The sequence below is a fragment of the Trichosurus vulpecula genome, chromosome 4 (assembly GCF_011100635.1).
Source record: "Trichosurus vulpecula isolate mTriVul1 chromosome 4, mTriVul1.pri, whole genome shotgun sequence".
Lineage (NCBI taxonomy): Eukaryota > Metazoa > Chordata > Mammalia > Diprotodontia > Phalangeridae > Trichosurus > Trichosurus vulpecula.
The window spans coordinates 332,380,338-332,406,679 of record NC_050576.1 but is presented as its reverse complement, the minus strand read 5'-3'; the positions used below and the strand labels follow the sequence as shown (position 1 = coordinate 332,406,679).

General features: G+C 38.0%; 1 pseudogene; it reads right to left on the bottom strand.

The window, feature by feature from the left end:
• Positions 1–26,342, bottom strand: part of LOC118847204 — a 56,513-nt pseudogene that overhangs the window by 850 nt on the left and 29,321 nt on the right.

Here is a 26,342-nt window from a genome sequence, read left to right as displayed (position 1 = left end):
GAAAGTCTGAGTCTTCAGGTGGGTGTTGAGCAGCCCTAGAAGCCACCTCACCTCCTCCTTTGCATTCTCTGTAGCCAGTTTGTTGTGGTGCATGACACCGAGAGTGGGGAACACCCAGGTACTGGCTGGAGGGACGATGTCACTGTCAGCAAAGCTCACCCACTGGATCACCTGGGCAGCTGCCTCTGGAGTAGAGCCTCCAAGGTCATCGTTGCTCACATGGTGGGCAATGGCGTTGCTTTCAAACACACAGAACCCATCATCATCCTCAAACGCTGGAACCTTGCCCGCAGGAAATTTTCAGAGGAATTTGGGGCTGCGGTTGGTCTGACCTAAGCAGAAGTGGGGAGGTGTGGACAGCACACAGATCTGGGGCCCACTATACTGTGCAGCAATGAGGGCCTTAAAGGCCCGCATGTTTTCAGAGTGTGTGTAACAGGGTCCCAGCCGCCACGGTGATTCCGCAGAGAAGGATAGTGCCTTGAATTTTTGCTTATTCACCTGTGCATCTTGGAATGCCCAATTTCATGCAAGATTTCACTCAAGTGCAACATGATGTCTTTCCTGGTCCACCCTGTTCTTGTTAGTGCTGTCCAGTCTTACTGTCACTGGCAAAAACAATTACTTAGTATTTAATTAATTTGCACACAGTATATGCATATTATACCATATAAATATGTGTATATTATTGGGGCAGCTAGGTGACATCATGGATAGAGTGCTAGGTCTTGAGTCAGAAAGACACGTTCCTGGGTTCAAATCTGGCCCCAGACACTTATTAGCTGTGTGACCCTGGACAAGCTATTTAACTCTGTTTGCTTCAGTTTCCTCATCTATAAAATGAACTGGAGAAGGAAATGGCAAACTACTTCAGTATCTTTTCCAAGAAAACCCCAAACAGGGTCACAAAGATTTGGACATGACTAAAAATGACCAAACACCAAATGTATATTATACATATACACATAATAGTATTATAGCATAACATTATTGTATATACTTACATTGTAATGCATATGTATAAAATATCGTATATATTGTTTAATACATATAATATTACACGTAGATACATATGAGTATATATACATATATTTATGTGTACTTATCTGTACATGTTTTTCTTCAGTAGAATGTAATTTTCCTTGGGGGCTGCAAATATTTTATTTGGCATCTTCAGTATCTAGTATAGTACTTGTTATCTAGTAAGTGTTTAGTGAAAGCTTGTTGAGTTGAATTGAATTAGACCAGCAGTTTTTCCACTAACCTTCTCTGTTGTCTTTGGCGTTTGTGGGTTGAGAAGTCTGGTAACTGCCACAGTTCAATGACTCAAGGCTCTACCGCCTGTTCTGCCTGGCTCCTGGTCTGGTTGGTCCTGGCATGGCCCATACTGGGCTGTGCTCTGCTCTGCTCCCAGCTCCGTGCAATAGACCCTTCCCAGTGACCATCCAGGCTTTCCTGGGCTAGAGCCCTGCTTCCCTCTGTTATTTTGTGGGTTCTGCAGCCCTGGAATTTGTTCAGAGCCATTTTTTACAGGTGTTTGGAGGAACCTGGGGGAGAGCTTAAGCAAGTCCCTGCTTTCCAGCCCCCATCTTGGCTCTGCCCCCTCTGAATTGAATTAGACCAACAGTGCCTTCCTAGAGGAATATAGAAGCCTAAGCTTAATGACAAGAATGCTTCAAAGTGTGTTTCTTTTATCATAACACTATAATTGTAAATGATAAGCCTTATCTCAACTCCAAATAAAAAGTACATTTATGGTTTTCCAAGGTGCCACATTTTTAGGTTTTTTTCTCTATTCTTTAACATTTCTACTTCATTAAAGTAGGATATGTTTGTATGTTTGTTTTTTGTCAAAATACATGGGGAGATCTGAGAAAGATAGGGCAAGACTCCTGGAAGAATGTAATGAATTATTGTTAATCACCCCATATATTTCATATATTATTCCTCTGTTATTATCCTTCTTAGATATGAACTTTCTCAAATATCTGATAATCTCTTTATATATCACTTGGAAATACCTTTTGCTCAGGTAGAAATTTTATAATATATGTATATATATATCAGATCCCAAAAGGCTGAGAATACAGAATAAATAATGTACTTTAAACTTTACCATACTATTGCCAGTTTTCAATTTTACTCACATCAATTGACTTTGGATTTGTGTTAGGAACATTTCATGTGTGTATTTTCTGGGATTCTTAACCTTTTTATGTCATGGGCCCATTTGATGGTCTGGTGAAGCCTCTGAACCCCTTCTCATAATAAAATACAAAGGATTGCAAAGGAAAAGCCAACTGCATTCAAAGTAAGTTATCAAAATATTTGAAAAGCCACAGTCACCAGGTGAAGAAATCTTGCTCTAAAGGGGATCAGTGATGGTCATGTTGTTAAGTTTTCTGGGATCCCATAGCTGTCATAGGCTGTTTAATTAATAAGGTATGCAAGCTACTTACTTCTGAGAGACGCAAACTTATTTGATTTCATCGAATATACACTTGTATTTTATTCTGTTCATTATATGTATAATATATAACTGCCACTTGAATGGTTATTCAGAACAGCAAAGAAACATGAAATAATCCATCAGGTAGGGGATATATTTGATGCTGTAATGAAATTTAATTTTAAAATTTAATTAGAACTGGGACCAGTTAATTGGAAAAAGATTTTCTGATCAGTGTATTTTTCAACTGGAAAAAGTACTACACTTCTGTAAAAATGAGTATCTTTGTATTCAAGTATTTTGCACATACCCCACCAAACATTATCACTTGGTTCTGTAAACACATTAGGTGAAATGACATTACTAGGGAACAGTTCATTTCTCTAGAATAATGTTATAAATAGTTGACTGACCAAATAATGCTACATTGTGACTTTAGAATGGAGTTTGGTCATAAAATATTAATGATATTATTGTGGAACATATAGGTTATGGCATCCATAAGTGAGGTGTGTCTGTATAATGCTAGATTAAAAGTTCTTAATCTGGGCTCTTTGAACATCTTTTTAAAAATACATTTATAACTATATTTCAACATAATTGGTTTCTTTATGCATTTATAACCATTATTCTTTTGTAACCATTAGTCTGGGAAAAGGTCCGTGAACTTCACCAGATTGCCAAAGAGGTCCATGATACAAAAAAAAAATGTCAGTGACATCTTGCTTAGACTATACATTCTCTTTACCCTTAAAACAATCTGAAAAGTGACTTCAATCCCATCACTATACTTATTATGTTAAGATAAAATCATTTGCACTTGCTTCTGTGAATGCCAGAGCTAATGCTGCTACCTTAAAATATATAGATTTATATTTTTTTCCCCTAGGAAAGCATTTCAGTTCTTCTGGAAAGAAATACTGCCTTTCCTCTATCACACCAGAGGTAATTGCATGGTTGCAAAAAGTGCTTCTCCTGCTAAAACTAGTACAAGGCATGTGACCATTGTAATTTAGTGCATGCTCCTTCCCTTTGTAAGAGGTAATTCCGTATGAGATGACTGTAATAGATACAGTATGCTGTGATGTACTATAGAATAATGGTGTATAATACAGCATTGTATGGATGTTGACCATAGAATGACAGGCCTGGGCCAAACAACTTAGAAAGATCAATTTGATTTATACAAAAGGGTTGATGCATACCAAGGCACATGAACACCATGAAAACCATTTAGTCTTACATGCAGTGATGGAGACCTGGAAAATAGTCATTTTCCCTCCATTTCTCCTTACTGTTCGATATTGGTTGAGTGTCATATAGTGTTATGAAATAAACTGTCAACCTGCTCTGGTGTTGCTCATTGGCAAGAGCCACTGCTGCTTGGAGACAGTTGACAAAGTGTCTGGGGAATGAACACAGAATCACAATCAGTGCAAAAATTGGTATGGACCAAGCCATTTCCTCCATTGCTTTGCTAATAATAATATTTCATTTTTTTAGTGCTTCATACATTTCCAAACACATTCACATTCATGATCTAATTTGATGCTAACAATCCTATCATGTGAAGAATGGCAGGCTCAATTTTGTCCATTTTATAGTAGGAGAAGCAGAAAGAGACAGAGGTTAGGAGACTTGCCTAAGGTCACTCAGCAAGTTAATGTTGCTTCTGGGACTGGGACTTAGATCAATTATAATGGGATGTTGACCACATAATGTGGCCATATTGGAAAACAAAACCATTCTTCTATGCACTGTCTACTCAAGTAAACACCTAGGAAATGGCAAGGTCGTGTTTCAGATATGTCAGTGATTCAGAAATGTTACATCCATGGAATAAAGTCCATCATTATGTCAGCAGAGTCAGTCATCTTGCACAAATGGAGAATGTTAGCATCCCAGAAAGAATTTTCTGTGACCAGTTCTGTGATGCAAAGAAAGCTATTAGACATCCTACTAAATTATATAAAGGTTCTCTAAAGGCTAATTTAAGGGAATGTGGCATCTGGCCTCAAGCATGGGAGTCAGTAGCCATAATGAGTTCCACCTGGAACAAAGACAACATACTGCTGGGCTTTTGAAGAGCATCATATGGCCCTAGCAGTGACAAAGGAAGAACACTGTGAAGTAGGTGCTGTGTTAATGGCATAGTTTCCATGTAACATCTGTGGACAACTTCATGGATGACAGATCAGTCTATATTCTTTCACTTGAACAGGCAACCAAGGGGTTCTTTGATAGATGGGCCACGATAGATAGATAGATAGATAGATAGATAGATAGATAGATAGATAGATAGATATGGAGAGAGGGAGGGGGAGAGAGAGAGAGAGAGAGAGAGAGAGAGAGAGAGAGAGAGAGAGAGAGAGAGAGAGAGAGAGAGAGAGAGAGAGAGAGAGGGAGAGAGAGAGAGACTTGAAGGGAAATTGGAGATGATGATTAGAGATGGGAAGGGGGAGTTGTGTTAAAGCTGAAGAGGAGTTGCTATTTAACTGACATGGTAAGATTTGTTGCGCATTTCATTAATTAAATGTAACAATAGATAATTTTCACAGAAATTCCTAAAGCTTGAAACCACTGGGATATTATTTCTTGGGACTCTAGTAAACTTCCATAAAACCAGAGGATTACCCCTGATCCTAATAAGATTCTGAAAGAGTAGTTTCACAGAAAGACTGAAAACTCACCTAGAAATTCTAGATATGAATGACCTATCAGGTACATTACCATTGGCTCCTGTGACTTGCAGACATAGGAGCCAATAGTAAGGACTCTACGGTTTGGTCCTGCTCAAGACGCTACCATTGCACAAAGTCTGTAGTGGGAGAGGAAGATGATGTGATTGACGTTCCTCTCCCTAATCCAACTTTAAGATAATATGACTAGAAGGATGTTAATACCACTAGCTAAGCGGATGAACTGGGACAAAAAGCTAGATCTTATACACATTTCTTTGTATGTGTTTACATAAAACACTTATTGTAAAATCTGCCTATTCTATGTTTCTTCCCACAAGGTGGTCACAAACCAATGAAAACATTAAAGCATACCTTGAAAGACATGGTCTGATCTATTAAAACTGAGGGTAATTTATGCCTTTAAGTTGTACATTTTAATCTCCTGTAGGAGTGATCGGTTGTCCAACTTTAGGATCCTTGTTACCTGGCCATTTACATCAGCACTGTCCAGGTATCATGGGGTTATCTCTTCTGCTCATTTAAATCAAAGGGTGCTTTTAGGCAAAGTAGAGGAATGTAGCAGCATTCTCACTGTGATTAATCAGGAAAATTATATGAAGTCTAGAAGATGCATCAGAATATAAGATGTATATTATGGACACCAATGACAATAATAAATGATATACATTTAAACAACCTTATTTGGAAAAAGTCCATATTGACTATATTCATCAAACCCATGATATACAGTAGTTATTCAGGTACATTACAGTTATGTGAATGGGAATTGGTAATAATGTTTTCATACTCAATAATGTGCTGAGTGAATTCTGAAAATGGAGCTCTTTTACTGAATGCTTTTTTGAGCCAATGCATTCATGTGAATTTTTTATAAGTATTTATGGGGGGTTCAGAAAAGCTAATTTGTGTGGAGGAGTTTTCTGCGAATCATAGCTATAGTGTAATTGCTTTGTAAATTATCTTCCTTTATTTCTTACAATAAATTTCCAACAGTTTAAATATTCTAAATAAATAACAGAGCTGTAAATAGAAGGAAGTGGAATTTTTTTCCTTGTCATCTCTTGATTTATTGCCACTGAGGAGAAACTGATCTGGTAACAAGTGAGAATTCTCTAGTGTAACACTCTAAAATCCAAATTTCTCAAGGAGAAAAAAAAAGTAAGGAAAATAGTAGAGCTGAAGCTGTGACCCCCATGCACATAGACCTATATATTAGCAAAAGGGTTTTCTCATTTCTTTTCCTCACTTTGAATAACCAATCCAGAATAATACCTATAGATATGTGCATACATATACATTTATATAAGACATATATACATACATGTGTGACTACATATATGAGTGTGCACATGTGCATATACCTTCCTCCACATTGGGGGAAAAATGTATCTACCAGAGCTAAGGCTTGAAGAAATGCTAGTTATTCAGGTAGTTAAAGAACAAACTAAATAGCTGCATGACTCTACTATAAATTCTTGGGCTGACAGAGAAGTAGTTATGACAGCTTTTACATTATCTCACTGCAGAATCAAGGCAATAGTCACAGCTGGCTCATATGTCAAAATGTGTCAGGACTTAAATGGTAAAACAGGCGTGCAACAGCAATTGGCTTTTCAATCAATAATATAATCAATATATTTCACAGATATTTTCCCATATCTAAATTACTCTGCAGAGATGAGGTAGCCCGACGGAGTGTTTATAAATCAATAAAACACACAGCCAAAGGACATCTGTTCCTGTTCTTTTGCTTCAAGGTGCTGGTCGCTTTTTCTTTCCAACTCTTTCCTTATTTAAGAATGTGCTTTTGAGGAAAAACAGCCTTCTCATGCACACAAATCAGCTTACTGCTGCATTTGGAGTACAAGCTCTTTTTAAAATAATTTTGTGCTTGAGTATTCAACTAAGTGTAAGTAAGGACAGCTTTTCTAGGCTCCGGTGCTTTGACTGTTAGAATTAATAAAGCTGCTTTCAAATTTCAAGTAATGTATGTTACATAAACTTCAAATAAATAACTTCTAAGCACAACATGCAGACATGCTGGTTGAAATAATAACCCAGGGTATTATTTTTTTCCACATCGAACAATATTCTTGTTGGAAATTATATATTGTATTTGGGTAGATATGCCACGAATACAGAGAGAAATGCTATCCTCTACAAATATATCCCCTTCACAGAGAGACATGATGGGAAAAAAAATCTACAATTTAATGCAAAACTCTAATACTGACATATAATCTTATTTCCATCCTGTACATCAAAATAACATGAAGGATGAGGCACAGTTTAACAAAAGCCATGGTATTCTAAGTTAAAGCTGCCATACTCTATCAACAGCTTCCATAACACAAAGTAATATTGCATTTCCCACTGTCAGTGTTTCTTTAAAAATAGACTACCATATTTTGTTTGAAGAGAAACATAAATTAAATGCATCAATATCTTTATTTTATGCTTATATTGGCAAAGTAAATATTTCTTTACTGGTATATAATTATTTCAATCTTTGGAGAGTCATTTCTTGATGGTCATTTTTATTTTCAGCTCGAGATAGCAATTTAAAATGTGTTATCATCCTGAACAACATTCTTTTCTTCAAAGTTTTTCTCTCTCTCTACCTCCCTCCCTCCCTCTCCCCCCCCTCTCTCTTTGTGTGTGTGTGTGTGTGTGTTTCTGTCTCTGTTTCTCCCTATCTTCTTCCCTCTTCCCTGTGTGTTTTATTTAACACACACACACACACACACACACACACACACACACACATACACACACATCTCTTATCTTACCTACCTAATTTTAAAGAGGTTCATTGTCAGAACTGGGGTCATTACCACTAAAACTTGGAGTGGTAATCATCTCTGCTGGTGGAGAGTGGACCACAAAATGTAACCACAGATCCTTAAAATATTAGATAAGTATGTGTTATATCTGTAGATAGACACACATGGATATATGCATACCATTCTCTCTAAGGAATACATTTATATAGATACAAAACATCATGGTCTAGTGACTTGGATTCAAGAAGACCAGGATTCTAGCTCCACTTCTGATGCACACAAGCTATATGACTATGAGCAAGACATCCAACCCCTCAGTGCTCAAGATAACATACCCTTTTGTAAATTATAAACCAGTCGACAACCTGCATCAATGGAAGGGGCTTCTTAAACTGATTAAAGCAAAGGTACATACATACACACATATATATTTACATAAATATATAGGAGCATGAACCTAGCAGCACCCCCACATTTGCAATGCAGGTCTTCCGTAAAAGATCTGCCATAAAACTATAGTTAATCAGCTCCCACCAATGTGTTTACCTTTTGATAATCAGCCAGAAGAAACAAGATTCAAAGCAAAGACATTTAATGAAATGGAATAATAATAAGCCATTCACATACTATATGAAAAATACACAAAGCATCAGCATCATTAGGAAGAGTGGACACATACAGAGTGCAGTCATGGAGAAACATATACATAAAGAACATGAAGGAGCAGGGCATGGAATGTCTCCTGTGATACTGACGAACAACTCTGGTGAACACAATTCTCTGTTTTATTCCTCATTTGATATGAATTTAATTACCAGAGGGTTGTTGAATAAGGTTATCTCTCCCCATTGGAGTAAAGAATTGTTTAGCTTGTATTCTACTAAGTCAAATACATTTATATAATCAATAAACAATAAATCCTGTGGAATATTCAGTGTCTTCCTTTGTGCCCACTTACAGACCGAAGTCACCAGGTATCAATGTATATGTTAATGAGTTTAAAGGAACTTGTCAGTTTCTTTGAAGAGTTGTAGTAATTCTTTGGCTTCTACAAAGGAGACCAGTGAATAAACTACATTTATCTTTGAATATATCAGTTTATGTACTCCAAGAACATTGCAAAGTAAAATAGCGAAGGACCATAAGAATAAATATGAAAGAATATTTGCTTTTCTTTTTGGGGGAGGAGGGAGTTGGGAGTTTAAAAAAAAATTCTGCCACCTGCTATAGTTCCCTTGCAAAGGACACACTTTGAGGGAATTTAGCTGGAGTTTACTCAGGTATTTTGGTTTCATTTAGATCAATGACATAAATACTGATTATAGTTCAGTTCCCCTAATACAACAGTTCTTAACATTTTTTGTGTCATGTATCCCTTTGGGAGTCTGTTGAAGCATATGAACCACTTTTCAGAAAAAAAAAATGTTTTTAAATTAGTAGAATAAAATACATAGGATTACAAAGGAAATCAATCATATTAAAATCATTATATTACAAAAATACATAGTTATATAATACATATATAATAGTTATAATACATATATAGGGGTATATATGTGTACATGTATATGTATGTATGTAATATATTTATATTATGTATGTATAGGTGTGTATAGATGTATGTATATATGTGTATGTACACACACAAAAGTTCATGGACCTCAGATTAAGAATCCCTGCTTTAGTAATATATCAACTTTAATCAGTCAATCGATAAGCATTTATTAAGCACCTACTATGTGCCAGGCCTTTTGCTAAGTGCTGGTAATACAAAAAGAGGCAAAAGACAGACCCTGCCATCAAGGAAGTCACAAACTGATGGAAGAGATTACAAGAAAGCAAATATGTACAAACAAGCTATATGTAGGATTAAAAGGAATTAACTGAAAGAGAGAAGCCATTAGAATTAAGAAGGGATGGGGAAAGGCTTCCTGTAGAAAATGAGATTTTAGTCAAAACTTGAAGGAAGTCAGGAAAATCAGGAGGCAGAGATAAAGAAGAAGACCATTTCAGACATGTGGGACAGCCAGAAAAAAAAATAGAGCCAAGAGATAAAATGTCTTGTTTGTGGAACAGCAAGAATGCCAGGATCACCAGCTCACAGAGTTTGTGAGGGTGAGAAAGGTATGAGAAGACTGAAAAGATGTGGGGAGCAGGTTATGAAGGAGTTTGAACATCAAATAGAGGATTTTTTTTTATCTTAGAATCAATAGGGTGGAGGAGGTGATGGGGTTAGACTTACACTTTAAGGAAATCACTTTAGTGACTTAATGAAGGATGGATTGGAGTGGGGAAAAACATGAGGCAGGTAAACCCACCAGCAGGCTACTGCAATAGTCCTAGCATGCAGTGATGAGGGCCTACATTAGGTTGATGGTAGTATCAGAGGAGAGAATGGGTATATTTGAGAGATGTTATATAGGTGAAATTGAAAGGCCTTGGCAACACATTGGATACAAGGGTGAAACATGGGGAGGAGTTGAGAATATCACCTAGTTTGTGATTCTAGAGTATTGGGAGCATAGTGGTATCCTAGACAGTAATAGGGGACTTTGGAAGGGAAAGGGTTAAAGAGACAAGATAATGAATTTGGTTTTTGATGTGTTGATGTTAAGATGTATATGAAAGTTTCAGTTCAAGATGTCTGAAAAAGAAGTTGGAGATTCAAGACTGGAAGTGAACAGAGAGGTTAAGGCTCTTGGTAGATTTGAATAGGTATATTTGAAAATTACCAGCATAGAGATGATAATTAAATCCATGGGAGCTGACGAGATCACCAAGTCAAGTAGTATAGAGGGAGAAAAAAAGAGGGCCCAGAACAGAGTCCTGTGGACACCTATATTTGGAGGGAATGACCTGGGTGAGAATCCAGCAGAGGAGACTGAGAAAGTGTTGTCTGATAGTAGGAGAACCAGTAGAGAATGAAGTCCCAAAAACTTAGAGAGGAGTGTGATTAACAGTGTAAAAGGTTTTAAAGTGGTCAAGATGGATAAGAAATTTAGAAAAGACCATATGATTTGGGTATCAAAAGATTATTGATATCTTTGGAATCTTTGGGGACCGAAATTTCAGTGGAATAATGAGGGTCAGAAGGCAGATTATAGGGAGAGACAGACAGACAGAGAGACAGAGACAGAGAAGAAAGAAGTGAAGGCACCAGTTCTAGACAACCTTCTCTAGGAGTTTGTGTTTGTCTTTTGTTCTCGAAGAGGACTATGACATCAGGGAAATGATTACATGACTTGCACTTGACTGATTCAAGTGAGGCAGGGCTGTGCAAGGTCACCAGCCTCACTTTCTCCTCAAGAGCCATCTGGATTTAGTGACCAGGTATTCATCAGGATGACTGGAAATGACCCAGGATGCAATGGGAGACTCTGGCCTTTTGAGTCTCAGGCCTGTTCATGTACTCACTTAGAGTGAGGTAACACCCATTCAGTGAATAGGCCTCTTTAAGAAGTGAGTCAAGGGATGGCCCCTTTAATTAAAGAAAAAAAATCAAGCCGGGAGGGGAAACTAGGAGTTAAAGGGCAGAAGAGATAAAGGATTATAGTAGGGATGAAAGGATCAAGTAAGGATTTTTGAGGATGGGAGAAACTTGAGTAGGTTTGTGGGTAGTATGGAAGGAGTTCGTAGACTGGGATAACTATGTAAGTGATAGACCAGGAATGATAAAGGAAGCAATCTTTTGGAAGAGACCAGGTGGAATGGAATTGCTTGTATAAGAAGAGAGGACTTTACCTTGGTAAGGAGTAAGATAATGGCAACAGGCATGTGAGCGATATGCGATAAGGAAGAGGGAAGAGGAAGCTCATGACATATAGTCTCATTTTGCTGTAAAATATGAGTCAAGGTTCTTATCTTACACAGTAGGTGGAGGTAGAACTATGAGAGGTTTGAGAAGGGATGAAAAGAGCCTTTATGGAGAGGGAGATGGTGAGTAGATAAGGGAAGTGAAAGATTGCCTAGCAGCAGTAAGGACCCAGTTGATGTAGGGTAACCTCAATTTGTGGACCCAGTCAGAATGGCTGCATTCTTACCTTGCATCTTATAAGATACAAGAAAGGGGAATTCTTTAATTGACAATCATAAGACCAAGCAATGCCCCATATACTGAGGGCTTAGAATAAACGTAACTTGCTTTGTCAACATTCCTTTTAAGGTCTTTGTGAGAAGTGATTTTTCTTTTGGCCATGGGGAGATGTTTCTGTTCTTTGAACCTGCTGAATAATAGTATTAATAACATTGAAATCTGAGCTAATGATTATTTGGTTGGCCATATCATTTTCTGGCCCAAAAGTATTTGCAAATTATTTACAAATCTGTTTTATCATTCATGAATATTGCATAGTTGGGGTCATATTGGAGGAACAACACAAACATGTGGCTCATGGACTTAAAAACACTCTCTGCTTCAGAATTTTTTTCTAACATCCAATACAAATTTCTCTATATGGATTCTAAAACCCTTTCACATTCTATTTCCAGACTACCTTTCCAGGCTTTAAAATACATCATTTTCATTCGTGAATTCTATGGTCCACCCCAACCAGTCTAGTTATTGTTTCCTGGGCTTGTCATTCTATCTCCAGTCTCCATGCTTTTATATAGGCTCTCACACATCCTTCTCACTTTCACCTCTTGGAATCTTCAGCTTCCTTTCATTCGTTCACCCATTTGATAATTATTTATTAATGCCTACTATGTGCAGACACTGTGCTAAGCACCGGGGATACAAAAAGATGCAAAAGAAAGCCCCTGCCCTCAAGGGGCTTACAATCTAATAGCTCAGATGCTATGTCCAACAGGAAACCATCCCTATACTCTCCATGGCTAGTGCTTCCCACTCTGGAAATACTTTCTATATGTTGTCTATTTACTTTTCTGTGGGCATGTTTTCCCTTAAAAATATGTAAGCTCCTTAAGGACAAAGGACTCTTATCAATTTTGTCTTTGTATCCCCAGCACAGTGCTAGGCATTATGTAGTTTTGTTTTTTTCAAATTGTTGAATGAATGGAAGTGGATGGATGTTCTTCAGTAGAGAATATTTATAGTATAGAATCATTTATGCACAGAAAGGAGGTGACTTTTCTAGGTAAACATTTTAGGTGAAATCTAGTGACGTGATTACCATTGTTCACTTGGTGACTTTGTGAGAAACTTATCTTTAAGGTATTCTCTTGGGCAGCAAAATGCAAAAAAATACAAAAAGGGGAGGGGAAGGAGCAAGCCCATTGCCTCCAAGTTATTCCCTTTTTTTGTTTTTGTTTTGAGGAGCTAAAAGAAAGTAAGATATCTTCTAATCAAACTTTCTTATTTTAAAGACAAAAAAATGAATCCTAGAAAGAGGAAGTAAACTGAAGGTCACGTGCTTGCTCAATGGCAGACCTAAGAAGAAGCCAGATTTCTTGTATTCTTTGCAGAAGACCATTCCGCCTTTGACAATGAGATGTCAGTGGACTTCGCATGTTGAGTTCTAAGGGGTAAGTAGGCAACAGCAGGAAGAAGGCAACTGTCAACCGTAGTTGCTGATCTACCTGTGTATACCAAAGACCACCTGCAAAACAGCTACTTCACTTCTCAGAGAATTTATAACCACTGAATATGAGTTCTAAGCCGTCATTGGCCTTATTATAATATTAGGTGATGAATAATGGTACTTTATGCTGCATGTATAAGAAATAAAGTTAATAGTGTTCTCTTCTATTTCTTAGAAATGTCCAAAAATCAAGTATTTCTAATGGAGCTTGGAACAGATCATAATCGTAGGGAGACCATAGAAATCTGTAACAGACAAACTATGGTTTTTGTATTTTTTTTAAACATTCCTCCTAGGGTCAATACAATAAACTATTGGATCCAAGGTAGAAGGTCAACAAAGCAATGATTTGTATTGCCTGTGGGATATTCAGCCACATAGATAAAACCATGATTATATTCTTAAAATATTTTATAGTTTTGAATGGAGAAATGTGGAAACAGATTCCAAAGTGGAATGTGGAGAGAATAAAGGAGATAAGTAGCTTTCTTTATATGTGCAATTTTTGGAAGAAATAATCCCCAATGAGTCTAATTGAATAGTGACAATAAAAATGGAAAATAGCTTTAGGTAAGCATTGTTTTCTCAGAGAATAGGAACCATACTTGTTACATTGTCAAAAGACTTTTCAGAGAATAACTTTTTCATAAAATATTTTCATTTTTCATTAAGTTCAGTGACCTCTTTATCTTGGAGACTGCTTAGTGTATAATACAAAGAGCACAAGATGTGGAATTACAGTGCATGAGTTCCAATTTTGACTCTTTATTGTATGAACTTAGCCCATCTGAGTAACCTTTCTGGGCCTCAATTCCCTCACTTGTAAAATAAGTTTGAGTTCCTTCTAGCTCTCAATCTATAAATATCCACTTCTGAGCAAAGCAAGATGAGTTAACTTCAGCCTCAGAGGTTAAAATGTTATGCAAATTTTTAAGATTTATTTCCCATCTCTGCAGAAGTGGGGAGGTATATTTTTATTAAAGCTTTATTGATGTGTTTTGTTTTTATATTGCAAACACTTACAGATTGCCCTCAATGAGTTTCTTACTTTGCAATGTAAAACATTTAAGTAAAACTAATAATAGTTGTCATCATTATTTGTTGTTGTCATTGTAATTATTTACATTCCTAACAACCATTCATAGCACCATATGTATGCATACATTACTGTACTGAATTCCAAATCCTTGAAATTCAATACAGGTCAAAATTAACTAGGTAGCATGTAAGGGGGCACTGTCCATGATGGTGATTCTGAAAAGAAGGAGTGAGATTTTTTTCCTGCCTAGTGAACTGTCCCAAATGAGAGGCTATGGCAAAAGATTCTGCTCCAAAAAAAAACAGGAGAAAAGGGGCTTTGCTTTCTACACAGTAGAATTCAATTCCTCATAGAATTAGAAGCACGAGGGAAAGGAGAAGAAATTTTGATTACAAAAAAATAGGTCATCTTAATAATAGGGTGTCTTCCTTTTGGTCCCTCACTCAAATGTCATTCAAGCATAGCTTCTGTAGGGGGAAAAAAACAGAAGAAAAAGAATGAAAGGCAGATGTTGTGATAGTATCTCAATTAATTAGACCTCAAATGAAGCCTCCACTTTCCAGAATTTTTGGCATTTACTTCAAGATAAAAGAAAAAAGAATATACAAAAATAAACTCATATGAAGTGGGGACAGGAAAACAAAACAAAACACTTGGAGGTATTGTCTTCAATATATACACACTGCAGTCTCCTAAAGCTTTTGTATCTATCTTTATAGTGCTATATAAGAACTGATTCACAAGATATTAGCCTGAGCTGTACAAATTCATAAAAAGAAGAATAACATGTGACCAGTATAAATTTGGAAAGATTTTTCACAGGAGTAAAACTGAATTTTTTTTTTGTTATTCAGTTAAATCAAATAATCTCATTAACTAAGGCATTCTACTTAGTGATGAATTTAGTTAAATGAGGTTTTATTGTATTTATAATACTTGTGATTTAATGGTTTTCCTCTTGTAATTAATTTCTTTGTTTATAGACTCTGGGTTATTAGAAGACAATTGGGGGGCAGCTAGGTGATGCAGTGAGTAGAGCACTAGCCCTGGAGTCAGGAGGACCTGAGTTCAAATGCGTCTTCAGACTCTTGACACTCACTTGCTGTTTGACCCTGGGCAAGTCACTTAACTGCGATTGCACTGCCTTCCCCCCTCCAAAAAAAAAAAAAAGAAGACAATTGGGAGATAATGGAAGTATTACCTTTGATATTCACAAATCTAGTAGAATAAACTTCTCCATAAGAAGATAACATTTTTTGATGTTTTCAATTCATTTGCAATGAATCATAAATTTTAAAAGATTTAAAAATACTTATTTTTATATTGTTTTAAACGTTTGTAATTGAATAAGGTAGGACAGCAGAAAGAAAGATGGATTTGGAGTCAGAAATGCTGGGTTTGAATCCTGGTTCTACTAGTTTCTGCCTGTGTGACCTCAGTTAAGTTACTTAATTTCTCTAAGACTCAGTTTGTTTTTTTTTATCTGGAAAATGAGAAGGTCAGAATAGTCCTTCTGGATCTCATTTTCCTCAAGAATAACATGAGGTGGTTGGATTAGATAACTAAAAATCATGATCTAATGAACCACTTGTTAAGTTTATGTAGTCATGGTAATTATTTAAATAATTCATTAGATCACTTATGTTTGTGCCAACTCTGTTTTTTTTTTTTTATATTCTATGAGTACCTATTTGAATGTTGAATGGTTGCCTTAAAGAGTTAATTTCCTCATGCAATGGAGAATTCTGTTCCCCCAAAATGTTTCTTCCATCTCAGGCTCACCGCCAAAATATATCCATTTATTTTAAATTATTTGAAAACAGAAACATGCTAAATAAATCATTATTATTATTTACATATGTTCTATAACATTCCATGCCATTAGTCTCTGAATGGATATACATTGTGGTATTAGTTGATAAAATGGAAAGTATATTAATAAAATGTTACTGAAGAGGTGCGTGGATACCTACACACATATACATATTTCCCCTTTTCTAATTATAGCGGAGGCAATTCTGGAGCTCATTTGTTTGGACATTGTCCTTGTGATAAAAAGGGTACTAAAAACTTGACTTTGACCATGAAATTTGTTCCACCCTCCTAAAGAAACCTCACTAACCTGTAAAGGGATTTTAACAACATGTCTTTCAAAGTCAAACAATGCAATCCTTATAAAGAGAAGGACACATTGACTGGTAATGAGGTGTGAGAAGTTTCAAATGGCTTGATGTGGGACCAAGGTTAATATAATTATGGACCACAAACCCCAAGAAATCACTCACTCTCTTAAGTCTGAACTACCAGCCTGCAATAAAAGGTGGTCTTTCAGTCTTCGGTGCACTGATTTAAAATGATCTATTGATCTGGACCAAAGAAAGATGAATATACTGAAGTACTGAGTCTGCTTCCAAGTGATAATGAGCAGAACCTAAGGAATGTAGCTGAGGAATAGGGAGTCTTCTTTCCACAAAAGGCTGTGGTAAAAGCAGTGACTTTAAAGAATAATGAGGAAGATTCTAAGAGGAATGTCATTCTCGTGGTCCTGAGAAAATGCACTGAAAGGGTGTCAGGGGCTGCAGAGAAGAATCATACCAGTGAATAAAAGATGGGCTCTTTGCACTTAGGGATGCTAAAGCAGAGAGGCAGAGAAATTCCCACCACTTTGAGAACTACTGAACCCTTGATCCCTCGTAAAGATTACACCAAACACAGGGCTAAAGAGAAACTAAACAAATGTATCACTGACGAGAATGGGGCCCATTAAATCCTTAAAATCCACACACACAGTGTCATGTATGCTCTGCTCAAGATGCAGGACTCTGGAGTTATATAATTTAGTAGCTGAGTTGCCTAGTCTGTTTTTTATTACTCATATATGTAAATACGGGAAGGGAGGGTACTTTTAGTTTTGTAGGGGGGAGGAGAGGAGGTGTTTTTCCTAATGAAATATACATAAGGGAGACTGTGGAGATTGAAATAGTAAAACACAAATAAAATGGCCTTTTCTTATTGAGCAATACATTTCAAAAGTCCTTTTCATGTGAAGTTAATGGGAAGTTTGATAGGACAACTTGAAATACCTTTCTCTTCTACCCTGCATGCAAGACTTCCATCTGAACCATCTATGGGCTAACTGTGAATCAATTTTATCTCCAAGAATTTCGTCTAAACCTCAGTGAAGATTTTCATCAGATATAATTTTAAAAGTTTTCTCAAAAACATGCATCCATCTTTCATTATATTTAAATTTCTAACTAATTAGCGTACATGCCAGTCAGGGGTCTTGGTGGCAATTGCTGGCAACAATGACCAGTTTTCAGTGGCTTTTAAACATTGAGAGTATAAGAGGATGACAAGGTAGCTGAAGAGGAAGGTCCTTTCTTATTTTCTACTCAATAAACATTTATTAAGTCCTACTAAGTATGTGGGAGGCATTGTTCTAGGTCTTGGAGAAATTCCTCCAAGCTGCAAAGAGCTGGGGGAAGCAAGATGTACACAGATAACATGTTTGAGTGTGCTAAAAGTAAAGAAGAGATAATTTAGGGGGAAGAGGTGGAGGAAATGTTAGCTCAGGCCTGCACAACCTGTGGCCAGAGGATGTTTTCTTCTGCATTTTTTGAGGGCCACCTGAAATCCTCTGGCAGGCCACAGGTTCCAAAGGTCTGTATTAATCACTGATAGCAGGGTCAATGAAAAAGGCCTCAGTTAAAAGGTGGACGTCAAATTGATTCTTGAATGAAGCTAGGGTTTCTAACAGGCATAGAGGAAGAGAGAAAGTAATTCAGATATGGAAGAGTTGGAGAGGCTAGGCTGTTTATAGGTACAGAGACAGCTCTTCTTTTTTCTTTTCTTATTCATATCCTTCCCTCTCCTCATACAGGTCCCCAAGATAATTCTTTGCTCTACCTGTTTCCACTTCTAGACTTTCTTTTCATTATTATCACACAACAATCTTTCTTGCTTGAGGTTTATCCTGTTTAAATTTATCCTTCAATCAAGATCCTTGTAGTAATTATCTATTAAACATTCTCCCTCCTCACTCTTTTCTTCACCTCAACTCCTGAACTTAAACTATTTCAACATAGTATTGACATTCCCTCAAGCACCCTACCCTGTGAATTCTTCGGTCTTTTTCAGCTATTCACAGGAATGGTTCTACTCTTGTTCTCGTCATCCCTGACAAGTCAATAAACATTGATTAAGGACCTTCTATGTGCCAGACACTCTAATAAGAATTGAGGATACAAAAGGAAGCCAAAGACAATTCCTGCCCTCAAGTAGCTCATAATCAAATAGGGAAGAGAAGCAAAAAGGAAGCAAAAAAATGTACAAAAATGCTATATACTGGATAAATAAGAAATGATTAAAAGAGAGAAAGCATTAGAACTAAGAGGGGTTGGGGAAGGCTTCCTGTAGAAGATGGAATTTTAGTTGGGACTTAAAGCCAGATTAGTCTTGTGTTCCATTTCATTAATTAAAAACTCTGAAATCCTTTATCATGCATAGACACCTACCATTCTTTTCCATGCATTCCTTAACCCTCCCTCAATATATTCTTTATCTTCATTGAGACCTATAGTGTGTTTATCTTCAAGGCTATCATCCATTCTCTAACTTCTCTTTCCTACCTTTCCAGTTTCAGCTGTATAATTAACAAAATAACTCTACAAAATATCTTCTCTCAAATCACTTAGTGCTTAGCCCCTAACCTTGTAATGACTGGCCCCAAACTCCAGCACTGGATTACTCCCATCAACTGCCTTCTCCATCCCTATTCACATACTAGTGAATGAAGCTGAATGGATAAGCAAAAAATTTAGATTCTCCAGTCGCTTCATGCAGAAAGACAATCCCTTTATTCCTCTTTAACAATGTCTATCCCACTCTACAAAGAGTGTCCTAAACCTTCTCATCTCTCCTTAAGCATCCCACACCACCCCCTCCTCCTTCCCTCATAGCTAAGAACCTCACTTCATACTTTATTGAGGAAATTGAAATTATTTTCATTTTCCCCTTATAATTCCTTAACATCATATTCCACTCTCCCCTCTTTTACTTCAGTCTCTAATAATGAGGTGGCCTTTCCTCTTGATAAATTCAACTCATCTACACACAGCTCAATCCCATCTCCTCCCCTCTTCTCTAGCAGATTGACCTCTTGATTTAATAATTAATTTATAAAGTTATAAAATAGGGGCCAGCATGCCTGGCTCTAAGAAAGACCCCAATTGGCAGCAATCACACTTTAATAGCAATAATGGATGTAAGGGCAAACAGCAAAGGAAATATGAAGTCAAGTGATATGAAATGGAGAATACAGAGACAGACACCATGAGGACAGGGGATGGTGATGGTGAAGAAAGGCAGAAAGCATGAGGAAAAGGGAAGGGTAATTGTGAGTCACTTATATAACCACACGTTGGAACTGTGAACACTTAAGCATCATGGACCTTTAAGAAATAGAAGAGTGCTTGTGGGGCAGGAGTTCGAAGTCTCGTTTTTATATGTTTTTTTCAGAGAAATAGACCAAATCCTAACTGTGTCACCTTGAGGTTAGTTCATTAACATATCTAAATAATCTCAAAGTGATCCATAAGACTTCAAAGTCACCAGTCCCAAAGTTATCATCCCCTTTTTGATTTTCCTCTGGCCAGGAGCTATGAAGGTCTAGATTTTGTCTGGAATTTGCATATCTTTGGACCAGAACCTTGCCAAGCAGTGCCTAGATGGTTTCTACTGATTTAGCACATGATACTAGGATGTGGATTTTGGTTAATAAATAATACAATTTGCACATTATGATTCTTTGATCTTTGGGATGGTTTGTATATGACTTTCAGGTTCCCCTTTGCAATCTTCTTCCCTCATTGCCCCTTTGTACTGGCTACTCATAAAACTAACTATACTGACTGGGGGTGGGGGTTGGCCAGGGAGACTAGAACAAGAAACAATTTTAACAGCCCCTTTAACCATCCCTTTCCCTAATCTTCATTCTCTCTACCTCAACTGTTTCTTTCCATTTTGCCTACAAATATGCCCAAATCATCCTAATCCTTAAGAAAAGAAAACAAACTCTTGAGTAGATGATACAAGTCTTCTTAAGTTATCATCCTCTGTCTTTCCACATCTTTCTCAGACAACCTCCTAGACAAAGCTCTCTATACTCACTGTTGTCACCTCCTTTCCTTTTAACCACCCTTTAAACCTTTCCCATCTAACTTCCATCCTATCACTCAACTGGGACTACAATCTCCAAAATTACCAAACTTTTTAATTGACAAATTAAATTATACTTTCTCAATATTCGTCTTCAACTCTCTGCCACATTTGACATTCTTATTTCATGTGGATTTTGAGGACATTGAGTTATCTTCCCACATGTCTCACTCATTGTAGCAACAATGCTACTTGCAGCTACTATGGCTGTGAAAGGCCAATAACACCAGCACACAGTGGGGTTACTAGCAAATGTTTTTTGATCTGCTTTTCTAAGGAAAGCAACTTTGAGGGGTTTACAATCTCACTTTAATTAAACATACATATATCAGTCATTTAGTTCAGGGGAAAAAGTCAGTACCCTGAACTTTCAGAGCAAATTCAAACAGAGATTACAAACAGAAGCAATATGAACAGATCAAAAGACAGGTTTCTGTTACCAGAGAGAGAGAGAAGCACCAATATCTGGGCTTTCAAAGCCGGAGGGCTCCTTGATGGCTACCTAGAGTCACTATGTCAACACTCTTCCAATGAATGTGCCCCCAAAAGCAAAATGCTAACCTCTGAGTATGTATACTCTTCTTCAGGATCAGAGGACTTCACAACAATGTGACTCAAACCCATGTGACTTAGGCCTTCCTTTGACTTAAGCACATCATCAAAGACTCCTGATTCAATCAAAGACCCTTGGTTGAAACAAAGGCAAGACTCAATCAAAGGCACTTGATTACCTCAGTGCTGAGAAGCACTCAAACAAAAAACAACAAAAAGTCCCACTTTTCTTGCCATAACATTTGAAAGGTAAGACTCACCAAAGGTACCTGATTGCCTTAGTGCTGAGAAGCACTCCAGAACAAAAGACAATAAAAAGTCGACTTTGCTTGTCATCACACTCATATATGTCTTCTCTCCATACATATTATCCCTATCCTGGCTCAGGATCCAATAGAAAAGAAAATATACTTTTAACTGGAATATTTCAATAGCCTACTAATGTGTCTCTGCCTCAAATCTCTCTAGTCCGTTTTACATATAGCTTAAATACATATAGTTAAAGTGATTGTCCTAAAATATGGGTCTGACCAAGTCCCTCCTCTAATCTATAACCTCTAGGGGTGCCCTATTGTCTCTAGTACAACATATAAATGATGGTTTTTGACTTTTATTTATTTATATTTTAAAATTATTGTTTATTTATTTAATATTTTTATTTTCAGCATTGATTTCCACAAGAGTTTGAATTACAAATTTTCTCCCCATTTCTACCCTCCCCCCAACTCCAAGATGGCATATATTCTGATTGCCCCATTCCCTAGTCTGACCTCTCTTCTGTCACCCCACTCCCCCCAATCCCCTTTTCTCTTACTTTCTTGTAGGGCAAGATAAATTTCTATGCCCCATTGCCTGTGTATCTGTATCAGGAGGGCAGAGTTTATAATCTCAAAGAGGATCATAAACATGTCTGAAAGGTTCGGAACCGCCGGATATAAGAAACTCTCAAAGTAGAAGGCAGAAGAATCAAAACATTTATTTAGGCTCCACAGTAACCAACCCATGAACCAGAAGCCCCATTTTGATATGTTGATCAAAATCTTCCAGGCCCAATAAGTACGCCTTGCAAGAGTAACCAGGAGGCTACAGAGAAGCATGATTGCGTAAAGCAAAATCATGCTTCCCCCTCGATGGTAATAAGATTACCCACTGGCCTGAAGTCTTTGTTCAGCTTCCTCCCGTAGATCAGCTCTGCTACTGGCAGCTCCTGCCTCAGCTGTGTCTGTGGCTGAAACTGACGTAACTGTCGTAACTGCCTCTGTAACTGCCTCTGGCTCCAACTGTCGCTGTAACTGTCGCTGTAATGGCCTGAAGTCTTTGTTCAGCTTTCTCCCGTAGGTTAGCTCTGCTACTGGCAGCTCCTGCTTCAGCTGTGTCTGTCGCTGTGGCTGTAACTGACGTAACTGTCGTAACTGTCGCTGGCTCCAACCGAAAAAGGAAAGAGAGAGCTCTTCAAACTGTCCTCTCCCCTCTTATAGGGTTCTTGACATCATCAAGCTCCGCCCAAATGACCAGGGCCGATTGGTTCCTGAGTTGGCTCCTCCCCCTAGCATAGACATTAACACCTCCCCTCAGCCAGCCCCATGACTCCTCACACAGGAAGTTGTCTGCTTCCCGGCATGCTCCCCGGGCCTCCTGCCCCGGAAGAGCAAGCCACAGTGTCCAGAGGCTCAATGAGGTAAGCTGAGTCATTCAAAGAAAACAAAGGCCATTCTGGTTACACTATCTTATTTCCTAGTTGCATGCAAAAACTTTTTTTTAACATCTGCTTTTAAAACTTTGAGTTCCAAATTCTCTCCCTTCTTCCCTCCCCACCCATCCTCCCTAAGAAGGCAAGCAATTCAACATAGGCCACATGTGTATCATTATGAAAAACCCTTTCACAATACTCATGTTGTGAAAGACTATATTTTGCTCCCTCCTATCCTGTCCCTCTCTATTCAGTTTTCTCCCTTGACCTTGTCCCTTGTTGAAAGTGTTTGCTTTTGATTACCTCCTCCCCCATCTGCCTCCCTTCTATCATGGCCCGTTTTTTATCCCCTTCCTCCTCCTTTCCTGTGGGGTAAGATACCCATTTGAGTGTGTATATTATTGCCTCCTCAAGTTGAATGTGATGACAGCAAGATTCACTCATTCCCCCTTGCCTACCCCCTCTTCCATTCCTACAGAACTGCTTTTTCTTGTCATTTTCATGGGGGATAATTTACCCCATTCTATCTCTCCCTTTCTCCCTCCCTTAATATATTCCTCTCTCATCACTTAATTTTATTTTATTTTTTAAGATATCACCCCTTCATGTTCAACTCACCCTGTGCCCTCTCCCTCTCTCTCTCTCACTCTCTCTCCCTGTATATATATATATGCATATTCCCTTCAGCTACCCTAATACTGAGGTCTCATGAATTATACACATCATCTTTCCATGTAGGAATGTAAACAAAACAGTTCAACATTAGTAAGTCTCTTATGATTTCTCTTTCTTGTTTACCTTTTCATTCTTCTCTTGATTCTTGTGTTTGAAAGTCAAATTTTCTATTCAGCTCTGGTCTTTTCACTGAGAAAGCTTAAAAGTGCTCCATTTTATTGAAAGTCTATATTTTGCCTTGGAGCATGATACTCAGTTTTGCAGTGTAGGTGATTCTTGGTTTTAATCCTAGCTCCATTGACCTGTGGAATATGATATTCCAAGCCCTTTGATCCCATAATGTAGGAGCTGCTAGATCTTGCGTTATGCTGATTATGTTTCCACAATACTCAAATTGTTTTCTTCTGGCTGCCTGCAGTATTTTCTCCCTGATCTGGAATTTGGCAACAATATTCCTAGCAGTTTTCTTTTTGGGATATTTTTGAGGAGGTGATCTGTGGATTCTTTCAATTTCTATTTTACCCTCTGGCTCTAGAATATCAGGGCAGTTCTCCTTGATAATTTCTTGAAAGATGATATTTAGGCTATTTTTTTGATCATGGCTTTCAGGTAATCCAATAATTTTTAAATTATCTCTCCTGGATCTATTCTCCAGGTCAGTGGTTTTTCCAATGAGATATTTCACATTGTTTGCAACTTCTTCATTCCTTTGGTTCTGTTTTAAAAATCTAGGACTAGAGTGAGCTCCGTACTCGAGTCCCTCCAAAAACCTATAAAAAATGGCTCTGAACCAATTCTAGAATGGCAGAACCCACAGAACAGCAGAGGGAAGCAGGGCTCCAGCCCAGGACAGCCTGGATGGTCTCTGGGTGAGGTCTATTCCACACGGAGCTAGGAGCTGGGAGCTGGGAGCTGGGAACGGAGTGGAGCATAGCCCAGCCTGAGCGGCGTGGACCATCCACACCAGAAGCCGGGCGGAGGGGGCCCTAGCGCCCTGAATATGTGAGCTGCGGCAGTTACCAGACCCCTCGACCCACAAACACCAAAGACTGTGGAGAAGGTTAGTGGGAAAAACTGCGGGAGTGGAAGGAGTTCGCGGTTCAGCTTCCAGCCCCGGGGGCAGCGGAGGTGGGGCAGCTACAGCTGTTGTTACTTCCGGCTCCAGGCCCGCTTGGTGAGAGGAATTAAGTGGCAGATCAGAGCAGGAGTGCAACAGCCTGCTGAAGATCTAAGCCCAGTCTGGACTGGGGGTCCTTGGGGAAGGAGGAGTGCGGCTCTGACAGAGCTGGCACCTCCCCCCCAAACGTAGAACATAGAACTCGTTAGTCTACAAGCAGTCATACCCCACTGAAAAACTCAAGGGTCAAGTTAGTTGGTTGGGAATATGGCCAAGCAGCGAAAACACGCCCAGATTCAGTCTCAGACTTTGGATTCTTTCTTTGGTGACAAAGAAGACCAAAACATACAGCCTAAAGAAGACAACAAAGTCATAGAGCCTACAACAAAAGCCTCCAAGAAAAACATGAACTGGCCCCAGGCCATAGAAGAACTCAAAAAGGATTTGGAATGCAAGTTAGAGAAGTAGAGGAAAAATTAGGAAGAGAAATGAGAAGGATGCGAGAAAACCATGAAAAACAAGTCAATGACTTGCTAAAGGAGACCCAAAAAAATACTGAAAAATACACTGAAGAAAACAACACCTTAAAAAACAGATTAACTCAAATGGCAAAAGGGCTCCAAAAAGCCAAATAGGAGAAGAATGCCTTGAAAGGCAGAATTAGCCAAATGGAAAAGGAGGTCCAAAAGACCACTGAAGAAAATACTACTTTAAAAATTAGATTGGAGCAAGTGGAAGCTAGTGACTTTATGAGAAATCAGGATATTATAAAACAGAACCAGAGGAATGAAAAAATGGAAGACAATGTGAAATATCTCCTTGGAAAAACCACTGACCTGGAAAATAGATCCAGGAGAGATAATTTAAAAATTATTGGACTACCTGAAAGCCATGATCAAAAAAAGAGCCTAGATGCCATCTTTCAGGAAATTATCAAGGAGAACTGCCTTGATATTCTAGAGCCACAGGGCAAAATAGAAATTGAAAAAATCCATCGATCGCCTCCGCAAATAGATCCCAAAAAGAAATCTCCTAGGAATATTGTTGCCAAATTCCAGAGCTCCCAGATCAAGGAGAAAATACTGCAAGCAGCCAGAAAGAAACAATTTGAGTATTGTGGAAACCCAGTCAGAATAACCCAAGATCTGACAGCTTCTACATTAAGAGATCGAAGGGCTTGGAATGCGATATTCCGGAGGTCAATGGAGCTAGGATTAAAACCTAGAATCACCTACCCAGCAAAACTGAGTATCATGTTCCAAGGCAAAATATGGATTTTCAATAAAATAGAGGACTTTCAAGCTTTCTCAGTGAAAAGACCAGAACTGAATAGAAAATTTGACTTTCAAACACAAGAATCAAGAGAAGCATGAAAAGGTAATCAAGAAACGGAAATTGCAAGGGACTTACTAAAGTTGAACTGTTTTGTTTACATTCCTACATGGAAAGATGATGAGTATGATTCATGAGACCTCAGTATTAGGGTAGTTGAAGGGAATATGCATATATATATATATATGTGTGTGTGTGTGTGTGTATATATATATGTTTATGTATATATATATATAAGTGAATG